Here is a 13,730-nt window from a genome sequence, read left to right on the forward strand (position 1 = left end):
CCAGTCTCCCTTGCCATCACAGCTAACCCCTGGTGGTAATATGCTTTAGATTGATCAGATAATGTTCAAATTCACCATACTCTAGAATAAACTTATATTTTAATTTCATGATTTACATTAATGGATTGTATTTAAATTGTTTACAATCTAATGTAGATTGATCAAATAACAATGAGCGACTTTACCTAATCACAAAGTGAATTTAAACTATATGTACTTTGTGCAGATTTTTCATTTAAAAGTTCATTTTAATTTTATTACGTGATAATAATAAATTGGATCCATTTCAGTAACAATAAAAATCACATTGAGGATGACTCAATTCACATTGGGTATTCTAAAATGTTATCTACAATGGAATAGTAATGTGTTGAGAGGTTTTGACTACATTTATGGATTTATTATCTAAACATAGTAATATTTAAATGAAATGTTTAGAGAATTCAATAAAGTTAAAAATCATATATCATCTTAGAAGTATAATGATTTTTTTTTTTTTTTGCTTATTATTTTTTATTTAAGAAAAAAGTAAAATAAATGTTTTGTAATAACATCTCTCTCCACCTCTACGCACTCATTTGTTTCCCATATTATCCTCACATCTTTTTATCCGCACAACTAACATCCACACATCTCATCTATGTCTAATCTATACACTCTTTGTTACTATCCCTTACATGTCATAGTGTGAGTTAAAGTTCTCTTAATCTCCTTTTCATTTAATTTTTGTGATGTGGCATGAGATGTTTATTTCATAATGTGATGCATATATATCTATTATATATATATATATATAGGGTGGTGTTCGAAGACCCTAAGGAGAGAAAAACATTTTTTTCAATATATGGGTTAGAGGGTTCAAAAAATAGTGATTTTTTGTGAGGATGATTATGAAACTTCCAACTTCATCAAAAGTGGTTTATACAAATCAGACAGTCCACGCTTCTTCAACTTGTAAATTAGGGTTAGAATTTTTGGAATGAGCTAATTTTTATCAAGTTCGAAAAATAATATTTTTTTAATATGAATATTTTCATGAAATCTAAAAGGTTGTGTTGTTGGATTTGTCAATATGGGCCCAATGACCTTTTTAAGATCTTAAATCTAAAAAAATAAATATGTGAGCAACGGGCAAGAGAGATAAACTTTTTTTATTATTAATACTATTCGCCACATGTCAGAGTCAACATGTAATAAGGTGTGCACCAAAAACAAAATTTATCTTTTTTAAAACTAAAAATTGGAACTTACCAAAATTTGAATTTTTTTTTCAAATTCGGTACTTCAATGACCGATTTGGGTTCGATTTGATAATGGCAAACAATGTATTACTTTTTTTGTAATAATTTTTTTGTAGGTTTTTTTTTTTAATAATTTCTCTTTTTTCTTATAACTTCTTTACCATTTATTTTATCCAACAAACACATATTTTGACATAATCTTGCTAATGTCATACACCATTATCGCAATAATATATTTTTGTTCTTTAACTAAATAACTAAATTTTAAATTTACTCATCAAAATTTTGTTATAGTTTATTTTTAATATAAAACATGTACACCATGTTTATATATTTTTTGAATTTTTTATGACTCTGTAATAGAATGATTTGATAGAGAGCATTAAAACATACATTTGGATTGAATATCAATTATTTATACTTTTAAATATAAAAAAATAATTTTAAATTACAAATAACTAACTACCTCTTTAATGCACATTATATATATTATGCTACAATAAATAAGTTAAAATTGTTTATTATGATCTAAGGCCTAATAATAACCTTAGCCACATTTTTTATATTAGCGAGGGTTTTTTTAAGTTAATAAATAATTGTCTATTTTCTTTTATTAAAAAGAATGTGTTGAAATCATCTATAATGATTTTGATCATATTTTCATTTATTATTATTAATAAAATACTTTAATTGAATAATGTAAGAGCATTAGAACTCTTCATATATTTTATTTTTTGGAGTTTTACACAATTAAATAAAAGTTTTGATCAAATTATGTAATAAGTTTAACAAAAAAAAGAAAAAAAAATAGAACACATCATAACATTATCAACAACCGTAAAATATCACACATTTTAGTAGTCAAAATAAATAGATAAATATTATGATCAAATATTGAAATTGGTAATTTTCTCAATTTTTTTGTAGAGAATGAGACATGTTAAGTAAATCACTTGATCTTTCGTATCAATGAGATAATTCTTTGTGTGTTTGTAAAAATATTACAAATGTTTAAGGATAAATTAAATATTTTTTTCAATAACAATAAAAGTCAATTGACTTTCTATTTTCTTTAAAGGCATCACAAACTTCGAATAATTTGAATGTTAACACTTTGAACAGTTAAGAAAATTTAAATTCGACCAACATCTTAGTATCTAATAACATATTATACTTTTGTTAATAAAGGTATAAGTAGCGATCTCGTCAAGTTTTTATTTCAAATTAAACTCAATTATGAAATAGTTTCATATTTATTGCATTAAACTTCACCCTGCAAGGTATGAATTTCATTCAATAATAGATGATCAAATTTATGTGTAGTGACACATTCAGAAGTAACCCATTGATATGATAGATGAATGGTGTTACTCTTTATATCATAAGAAGATTGTATTGGGAATTACTTTTTTCACTTATGTAACCTTTGATTTAAAAATAAGCATATAGTATTAATTTATGATATTAACAAGAGATGAGCCAATGATGTCATTTCCAACGATGCATACATTAGATATGAAAGATGAGATGTGATAGAAGATTTATAATAAAGTTATAAAAATTATATAATTGATTACATTAAGTTTTATATGAATTTTAATTGATTTAGATTTGAAGTTTTCTTTATTCTATTGATTTTTTTATGATTTTATATAGTTAATAAATATTAAAATTCAATATTAGTGTTATTTTCATTAGTTTATAATCGTTGAATACTTCAGTTATTTTTTCATTATTATTTGACTCATTAAACTGACTTATGTTATTCTATCTGAAATATTAAGTTGTAGTATTATTAACAACAACATGACGATACAATTTTAATTGATTTAATTTTTATATCTCTTTTTAATTCTATATAATTTTTTTAAAATTAAAATTTATATGATCGATCTCACTAAATTTTATATGAATTTTAATTGATTTTGATGTTATGTTTTCCCAGTTTTATTGGACTATTTATAATTTTATATGATTAATATGTATTAAAATTTAATATTATTGTTCTTTTAATTAATTTTTAATTATTAAATCTTAGACTTATTTTTTTATTATTATTTTACTTTTTAAATTGACTTATGTTATTTTATCTAAAATACTAAGTTGTAGAGTTGCTAGCTACAAAATTACTATTAAATCTTAATTGATTTAGATTTGATATTTTCTTTTCATTTTTTAAACTATTTGTATTTTTTATTTATTTAAATTAAAATTTGTAAGATCGATTACATTCAATTTTGTATGAATTTTAATTGATTTGAGTTAATATCTTTCAAATTTTTTTAACTCTTTATGATTTGATATGATTAATATCATTGTTTTTTCAATAATTTATAATTGTTGAATTCTTTACTTATTTTTTATTATTTATTCATTTTACTTAAATTTGTTTATATTATTCTATCAAAATATTAAGTTGCTAGTTACAATATGACTATGAAATTTTAATTGATTATAGTTTGATATTTCTCCATTTTTTTGTTAAATTATGTATGATTTTATATGATTTATTTGAATTGAATTTTACATAATTGATTACATTTTATATGAATTTTAATTTATTTGGGTTTAATATTTTTGTCATTTTCTTAAATTCTTATAAGCACTGAGTATAACAAGAATTGTTCTCATTTTCTTAGAGTTATACTAATATGATTACTTTCTTTTTTAAAAATAAATTTTTTACTGACATAATAGTGATAAAAATCTTTATAAAAAAAATACATTATACATAGACAAGATTCTTTGAAGTTAATGTTGGAGTTATTGTAAGCATTATACAACATCATGGAGAGGTGGGAAAAATTAATATTTCATTGATTTAATAATTTTCAATAAACGATTATTTTATTCGTATTTTTTAATAATATTTATAAAATAGATGTATGAATACTTGAAATACGAGTTATATTTTTTAAGGATTTTTAATCATTTTAAAAGCTCGTATAAACAAGTACACATATGATCAATGCACGTGACTGTCTTATACTTTATGCTCAATTTTGACGTTTTTCATATAGAATAATTGATGTATCTGATTGAATCAAGTCTTAATGCTCTAATCACATAACTTACAATTATTCAAATTAAGAATTCATTGAAACTTAGGTTATAACTTACAATTTATATTTATGTGAGTTTATTTTTTAAAATAAATGTGTATTGTTAAAGGACATGTTGTTTAGTGTATACTCAGTTGGAGAAACCAGTAATAATACTGCAGACGTTGATAAATTGTATTAGGAAATTACAACAAAAAATTAAGGAATGATATGGTAGATAACTTTTTTGTTTCTAATTTTGATTAATTTTTATTTTTTAATATGCTCGAATGATGTAGATTTATCTTGTTGATTTTATTAAATATACCAATAAATGATTTTTTTTTTTTTTTGTAAATCTTTTCGATTAGTTTAATTTTTATAGTATTGATCGTAAAACTATCCATCTTTCATTTCCCTTCATGATACTTTTATTGTGATATTATTAATATTATATAAATTCATGGAATTCAAGGTTATTATTGAAAATGAAATGGTAAACTTAATAAAAAAACTTGAAACTTTTTTAAATTTCATCTTGTGAAAATCTCATTAAATTTATTCAGAAATTTATATTTTTTAGTTACACTTTTTGATTTCGTCTAAAATGGAGGAATTTACGGTGATGAGTAAAAATTGAAGGATATGTTCCATCTGGTATAAGATCATTTTCCTAAATGTTAAAAGTGATTGAATGAATCTGTTTTCAATTCATTTTTGTCTCAAATCCTAAATGATTTAAACGAATACATTATCAAATTCATGTGTTGTGACTATCAGATCTTACCTGTTTAATTTATATGGGATTGGGATCCTAATGAATTAGAGTCAACTTTGTAGTCTGAAAAATTATACACAATCTAATTATTTTTATCTCGATCAATACTAAATAATTTTAAAAAAAGTAATTTTTCAAATTTTGTAAAACATGATTCAATCAGATAATTTAAAGTATTATCGAACAATGACGATAATTTATATAATAAAATATATTATGCATTAGACAATGTATCATAGACATATGTAATATTTACGTGTCACAAATATAAATTCATATGAAAAATGAAGAGTTTGTAATCAGTAGGCATATTTTTGATATTTTACTTGCAATAATGATAATTTAAAACAAAAAAATGCAGAAATGTTAGAATCCAATTTGTTGTTGTTTTTTATGTATTTGAACTAGAGAATCAATGTGATATTCAATTTCTTATGCACATTGCTTATTTGTTCCCTACTTTGACGTTATTATAAATCAAAAACTTTATTTATTTATTAAAAATGAATTAATATCCTTCATTATAAAACTGACAGTGTTGTTGCATTCAAGAATTTTACATGATAAACTATTTTTTTTTAAGAATCGTGTATTAATAAAATGGGTAAAATAAAGTACAAGGAGATCGAGGAAGCATCACAAAAAGCAATAAAGAAAAAGAAAATTAAAACATCACTAATTACATATAGAGTTTCATCTAAAAACAAAATCATCGAAAAGTAAATCCCGCAAACTCTATGTACTGTTTTGACCAAATGTACAAAGAGCCCAAGATTTTCGAGTAACCTGCATGGGAGCTTCTAATCTTACTATTGAACACCATGTTATTTATTTCATTCCAAACCCCCCAAGCAATAGCTGAGGGAAGCATATCCCATAGGAGTATTTTTCTGGAATGAAAATTATTATTGACCCACTTAATTAACGAGGAAAACTTACGATGAAGAATCCAATTAATGTGAAATAGACCAAAGAAAGTTGGCTAAATATTATGAAAAAAAGAGCAATGAATAAAAATATGATCTACATATTCTTATCCCTCAAGTAAAGAGGACAACAATTGGGAGTGATTAAACCCCGAACAATCAAATTATCCATCGTGAGTATCCTACCAAGGAAGGCCAACCAAACAAAAAATGAGATTTTCAAGGAATATGCTTGGACTAAATGATGGACCCCACGAGGGAATACTCAACAAAGGGCTTGAGGCTCTTATAGAAGGACCTGATAGAGAATCTCGAATCCTTTACTCTATAAACTATATTTTATGAACTTTTCCTTCAATTTACATTTTTCGAATTAAAATGTATGCAGTAACTATCCTCGTGTAAATGTACTACTTTTCTTTTATAATGTTCCATTTATTTATAGCATTTTATTAGATTGATCATGTTTGTCCTATAAACTCTCAAATTATTTAAAGTTATTATAACGTGAATCTTGGTTAATATTGTTTGAGACTATAAATATCTCTGATTATTATGACTAACCACATTATTTCTTTCATGATCCTTGCATGATAAATTGCTAGTAATATCTTGTTGAATTATTTCATTTCATTTCTTTTATCTAAATGTTTGCATTGACTTTACATAATAATGATCTTTTTCATTTTTGATGTTTCATTCCATTTCTAATTTTTTCTTTAAAAACTATTAGAATACCTGAATTTTTCATAACTTAGATCTTAGTTATTATTTTACTTGAATTCATGTAAAAGTAATCTCAAGAATTTTGTTATTGTTCAACTCTTTGTAAATAGTACGAACTTCTCTTATGCATATTTTCGGATGTATTCATTTTGATATTTTAGGGAGAAGATTCATCGTAACGAGGCATTGGTTAATGAATGATTGATTGAAAATTGGGAACTGCCTAATAACAAAGTCCTACAGGACAGTAAATAGTGTCATGTCACAGGTTGCAAAGGCTTTGCAATCCCATACCAATAATGAAATTCAAGTGCCCACCAGTAGTAGTCACATATAGAGCAACTCTAGCAAGGACAACTCTCGTAAAATTCCTTTATCCGCAAGCTCTTGCCACAAAGATGTTGGTGATCAGTATGTTTTTTTATCAATAAAGATATAACGATTTTATTAAAGGGAGGTTAAGGTGATCAAATACAAAAAATCATAATTGAACCAAACAAAATAACCCATAATGGGGACTACACTATGTTTAGAGTATAAATCCTATCTCATTTATCCGATGATTGGTGGTATGTCAATTGTCAGGCATGATAACTAATGTCTCTCTAGGAATTTGGAAGGAGTACACAACGAAGTTCTCACATGTCTAGTTTGTGGTGGTGCACACAATTGTGCCCCTCATAATCAAACTTAAAAGGTCACCTCAAACCCCATAAATATCAAATATTATAAGGTCATGTTTGAATTTTTTTTAAAATGCAAATATTATAATTTATAAAATGAGGATTAAACATAATCTTTAAAGATATTCATTAGTGTTACTTATCTCTTTTCCACGGGTTGGGTTGATTGGTATAAAATTTATCTAAAAAATAAGATTTTGTTAGACTTCAACAAATAGGGGTTCAAGGGTTTCGTTCATTTTTTTTCTTCATCAATTTGAAAAACTTTTGAAAATTTCAACAACTCCATAAGCTTCATACGATTTTAGATTAAGTGGAATGTGTACATTGCACCTTTCAAGGCCCTTAACATATATATATATATATATATATATATATATATATATATACGTTTTACCTTGCATTTTACCATATATGTGTTTGTCTTATATGGGTTAAAAGTTTTGTAATTGGTCGATTTTTGGTGAGGATGATGTCTATGACATGGAAACCATTCTCACTAAAAATCGATCAATTTCAAAGCCTCTACCCCTATCAAAAATAGTTTACAACAAATGGACGATCCACAATTATTCAACTTGTTATGGGGCTACAAGTTTCAGAATGGACTGATTTTTTGTGAGAATGATCTCACCATAGAGATCATCCTTACCAAAAACTAGTCTATTCCAAAACCTCTAACCCATGTAAGACAAAATACGTATGACAAAACATAGGGATAAAATGTAGGGTAAAACGTAAGGTGTTGAAGACAATGTGTTTTGTCCTATATGGGGCTAAAAGTTTTTGAATGGGCTTATTTTTTGTGAGAATGATCTTTATGATTATGAAATCATCCTCACAAAAAATCAATCCATTCAGAAAATTTCTATCCTAGTTTATAAGTCGAAGAATCGTGGATCGTCAATTTGTACTGTTGGTTTGTAGCCACTTTTCATGAGGTTAGAAGTTTTGAAATGGGTTGATTTTTTGTGAGGGTGATCTCCTTATCATAAAAATTATCCACACAAAAAAGTAAATCATTATGAAACTTTGTGTCCATATAGGATAAAACTTTGCAAATGTGGTATAACTTTTTCTATCCAATTTATTTTCAACTTAAAATTAATCAATAAGCTATGAAAAATATTTGTAAGAGATAGTATATCTCAAACATGAGATGAATGGTTCAACATTTTATCTCATTTCCTTACAGTTTAAAGAAAAATCTATATGATAAGACACGATGGTATGTCCCATTTTGTTATAGTTTGTGGGGGATAAACTTCCCTCCAACTACAGTGGAGTAGGGTCTACACCGATTCCACTTTACCCCTTCAACTTTATTCTCTTTCCTCTCATCCCCATTTATACTATCTCTCCAATTTTGTTATATTTCATCTTTTAACATTTTTTCAATAAGACCCTTCTAACCGTCATTTAACCCCAAAGGGGATGCTCGTTCTATAAGCATTGACAACCTATAATAAACCAATAAACTAGGAAAATAATATTATGAAAAGACAAACATGCCCCCCTCTGAACTCTAGAGTGTAGATGATGACTTTCCCCTTGAAAATTCTAATTTAATACTCTTATTTAAATGACCTGAATGTCTTTATACCCTCATTTCATGAAATAAACAATTAAAAAAAATAATCAAGGTAGAAATTACTGATATACTATTTGTTTATTGGTAATATTTATAAACACTACCAAGGCTTCCATGATTTGGCATTATAGTGGGCGTATGACTTGAGTAAAGTGGACTCACTTCAATTTAAATGATTTGATTCATTTATAATTAAAAAAAATGTGTAAGCATGTAACCTAACCCAAGAAAAATAAATGTAAAACAATGAACCTTTAAAATATGACTTATATGGTCCAATGCCCTAATTGGCTTTTAACATAGGTTATGGATCTAAACTCACTAACATGCTAACACATAGGTTATGGGGGGAATGAACCAATTTTCAAATATTGATGCATAAAATGCTTATTTAAATCACCTTATCTCTTAATTTTGTTGTTTCTTATTTGATGTACCTACATAAATAACGATGGAGGATTGATATGGATGTATGTATAGTTTTTTATGTATGTATTTTATCTTATTCATCTTTATTGTAATTATATATGTCCGTAAGTGCAGTCATGTCATTAATGCATATAATACTCTTTATTTCTTTTTGCTATGATACTAAGAAAGCAAATCGCTTCAAAATTTTGTCATCGTCTTATACATTCAGTAGTTCTAAGATACTTGATTTATAGGTCCATCATAGTATCATATCAACAATTCATGCTCATTCTGGATTATCTGAAATGGTCCTTCACCATGGTATTGTTTGATGTGAATTATGTATCTTTTGTTTATTTTTAGTTTATTGGCTTTTGTAGACACCCCAATTTGAATGGAACCCTGCATGAAAGGACCTTTAAAAAAATCAAATTTCAAATAAAATCCACCAATAGGCTTAAGAGGTCCAAATTATTGAAATTTGGCATTTTGATAAAATCAAAAGGTCTTAAGACCCCTAAAGGTCTCATGAACCCACACTAAGACCTCACAAATCCCTCACATTCTCCATGTCTCACCACTTTAATCCTGAACTCAAAAATTTCCTAAGCTCACTTAAGGCCCACCAACTTTCAATTCCTTAAAAACCATTTCTTCCACTTCATCTTAAAACAAACCCAACCCTAGCTAATGTCTTAACCTATCCTAACCCTATGCAACCCAACTCCAACCCAAACCCTAAACCAAAGTCAATTATAAAACCTAAGTCCTGATCAAGACAAAAACCCAACACCCTTAAGCCCAAATCCAAAAGTCTATAACTTTAACTATACCCACATTCATTATTTCAACTAATCAAGGTCCATGCAATCCTTGATCATCAATTGGGACACTTATCATCATCACTACTCACCTTCCAAAATCTTCTAATCAACCCCATCCTCACTTTTAAAAAGTAAATCAGCCCACACCTCAACCCATACATCAACCTACACCCATGTCGTAACCTACACCCATCATTCCATTAACTTACACCTTTTTTCCTTAATCAACTCACCTACATACTTGGGACACTTGTCACTATGTTCTTCACACTCCCAAAATCAAACCACCTAATCCCTTTACACAACCTATTCTTTTTACCAAATACCATACTTTCATCACTACCCAACACTTTACTCAAATGAGTTGAGAGATCCAACCCATTTGGATCAAAATCTATTCACTTACCCCTCATTCCACAATTGCCCTTTTCTGAACTCTAAATTTCACATGCCTCACCCACAAATCTCATGTTATTCCATACCTTTTTACCTTTTCACCCCATCTTACCCATAAAAGTACTCCCAACACCTATGAATACCCCCTGTCATCTTAAAAAAAAAATACTATCAAACCCTAAAAAATTAAAAAAATCTCTTAACTCTGCTCTACTTAACCCTCTTTTTTCTCTCATTATATCATCTACTCTGATAAAGATACTCTTATAATTCTATTAAGGATCTAAGAAGAAGAAGAGAAGAAAGAAAAAATGAAGAAAATGAAGGTCAAAGCCTCAAGGTAGGGTTCAACATAGCATTGTACCCCCCTTTATTTCCCACCATTGTCTTCTTTTTCTTATATCTTTCCCTCATTTTTTTATTATTATTTTATCAAGCCTCTAAGATGTAGTGACCCCATCCCTAATCTTCGATAGATTGGATTGTGGTTTGGTCGAAAGTGTAGGGGTTATAATCATTTTTAATAAAAAAGGAAAATTCGTTTTAAACTCCTAAACAACTCATTTTAAGACAACCGATAATGAGACATTTATCAACTCATGAGAATCGGATTATAGCTATGAGCCAGCACTCTTTAAAAATTAGACTCTTTGAGGTATGATCTTCATGATCCGGACCGATAGTGAATCCCTTAGGTATAAGGGTACAAATTGTTAATCATTCAACTTTTTTTTTTTTTTTTTTTTTCTTTCAAACACAAATTCTTTTCAGGTTACCATCAATCGATGGAGAGAAAGGGGTACTTAACACCTTCCTCTCTCTCTAATTGGATCGCTTACTTAGACCTTAGGTGGATCAATACTTTATCTGTATGAGAGTTACTAAACATTAAAACAATGATATTTTCAAAAAATATATTTCGGGTGACCATTCACACCCCCTAACAAAAAAGAATGGTGGCGACTCAAAATCCTTGTAGTGGTGATATTCGGATTTGAAAATCACGCATCTACATATATTTTTAGTGTAATTGTTGAAGGTGAGAATCTTAAATGCATGTGAGGCATTTGACTAATATTGGGAGTACTGCTTTTGTTTTTTTTTTGGGAGGGGTATCCCATTGTGATCATTTAAGGTCGATTAATAGTGGGGTTTGTTCCTGTTGTTGTTATAGTTGTCATAGTTTTTAACTTGTTCTCTCTCCAGTGTAAGTGGAGTTGATAGTAGATGAATAAATGATGTTGTCAAATGTGTACGAGCCTCGAGGTAGGCTTACTAGTCACATGTTTTTGAGTTCAACACATATTGTGACTTTTTTTACATTTTGCCTAGTATGTGGAGCTCGTGTATGATATAAAAATTTACACAGTCGTGATGGAGTGACCTCAAGCTTGAATCTCATATTGCACGTCTTGACATGTACGTGTATGGAACCATAGATGCTTTTCTTTGAATCTTTAGTATTATTTTAATTTATAACAATTGCATAAATAATGACAATGATAAAAAAAAAATGAACTTAAATACTCAACGAGAATGGCTAAAATCCATGGAGTAATAACAATAGATCATGTAAATTCCTGGTGTGCACATCCAAAAGTGTATCACGAGACAAAAAAAGTATATTAAAAAGTTGTTTTTTTGTTTTGCAAATATAAGTTGTCAATATGGAACTACTATAATTGACATCCTCAATCCCTTTATATAGTGCAATCCCATTACAAAGGATCCACATAATATCATGATAGGAATCCTTATATAATAATGTAGTTCGATAATATTGAGACTCAATAGACCCCCATTTTTAAAAAAAATAAAATAAAATAAAATACATTGATCGCAATACTTTTTTACTTAATCATAGAAAATAACAAAGTTGGAGACACTACGATTTTTCGAATTAGTGGATTCGGTGATCCCATTGCCATTTCCGAAGTACTTCTAAATGACATTCTCTTTTAAGTCACCTTTTCCCGATTTTTTACCACCTCTTGATGGACCTACTCACATAATTGGCAAAATCACTATTTATTGTTATTGCATTTGAGGATTGTTATGTAAAAAATACTAAAAGTGAAAGAAATAGGGTTTTAAAAGCGTAACGAGAATCCCTCAAACTTGTCAAGTTATAATAAAAAATCACAATAATTTTTAGTGTGTGAATCCACATGTGGAACCCACTAGTGTGCTACATGGTAAACTTATACTCATAAGCGATGAGTCCGACTTTGAAAGAATCCTCCTTGCATTATGACACATAACTTTTTTGAGTTATTTCAAACCCTTATGTTTTATAAATATTTGGGATACCTCCCTGAAAACACCACATCACGTGACATGATGCAAGGAGGTCCCCTCAAAATTTTGAAGCTGACTGACCGCTTCAAAGATTTCCCTATAGGCGATTTGTATAAAAATAAGTTATCTTTATCATACCATAAATGACATCCCTGATCCTTTTACATGGCACAATCCCAATACAAAGGATCCAAGTGAAGATCATGACAAGAATTCTTACATAATAGTGTAGATTCGATAATATTAAGATTCACCCAACTTTCATTTATTTAAAAAAAAATTACATTAATCGCAATACTTTTTCTTAATTATAAAAACAACAAAATTGAAGACATAACGACTTCCGAATCAATGAAACCATTCCTTGCCAGTAGTTCCACATGGCATTCTTTTAAGTCATCTTATCCCTTACATTTTTGGGTCTTGTTGACGTGTGTCGGCACACGTTAAAGTGCAATAAATAAATTTTGAAAATTGGATTTTGTATCGAAAATGCTTTTAAAATATTATTTTTTACTAAAATACCCTCTGATTCTAATTTTCAAAGTGTATTTATTTCACTTTACCTTGTGCCCCTTCAACAAAATCCTACATTTTTCTAGCACACTCTTCTTAAATTGGAAAAATAAAAACAAAATAGGGTTTCATACGGTTAATGAAATTGCCCCAAAATTTTTAACTAATAATAATCTGGAATCATGGCACTTTTTGGCGCGTAGATCCAGATGTGGTCCTACTAATGCACACGTGGCACAAGTATGATACGTTGGGGATGGGTTTCATCTATCAGGGTTTCTTGTTGTGTTCGGAGAATG

The sequence above is a fragment of the Akebia trifoliata genome, chromosome 4 (genome assembly GCF_017979445.1).
Source record: "Akebia trifoliata isolate Shusen 1 chromosome 4, ASM1797944v1, whole genome shotgun sequence".
NCBI lineage: Eukaryota > Viridiplantae > Streptophyta > Magnoliopsida > Ranunculales > Lardizabalaceae > Akebia > Akebia trifoliata.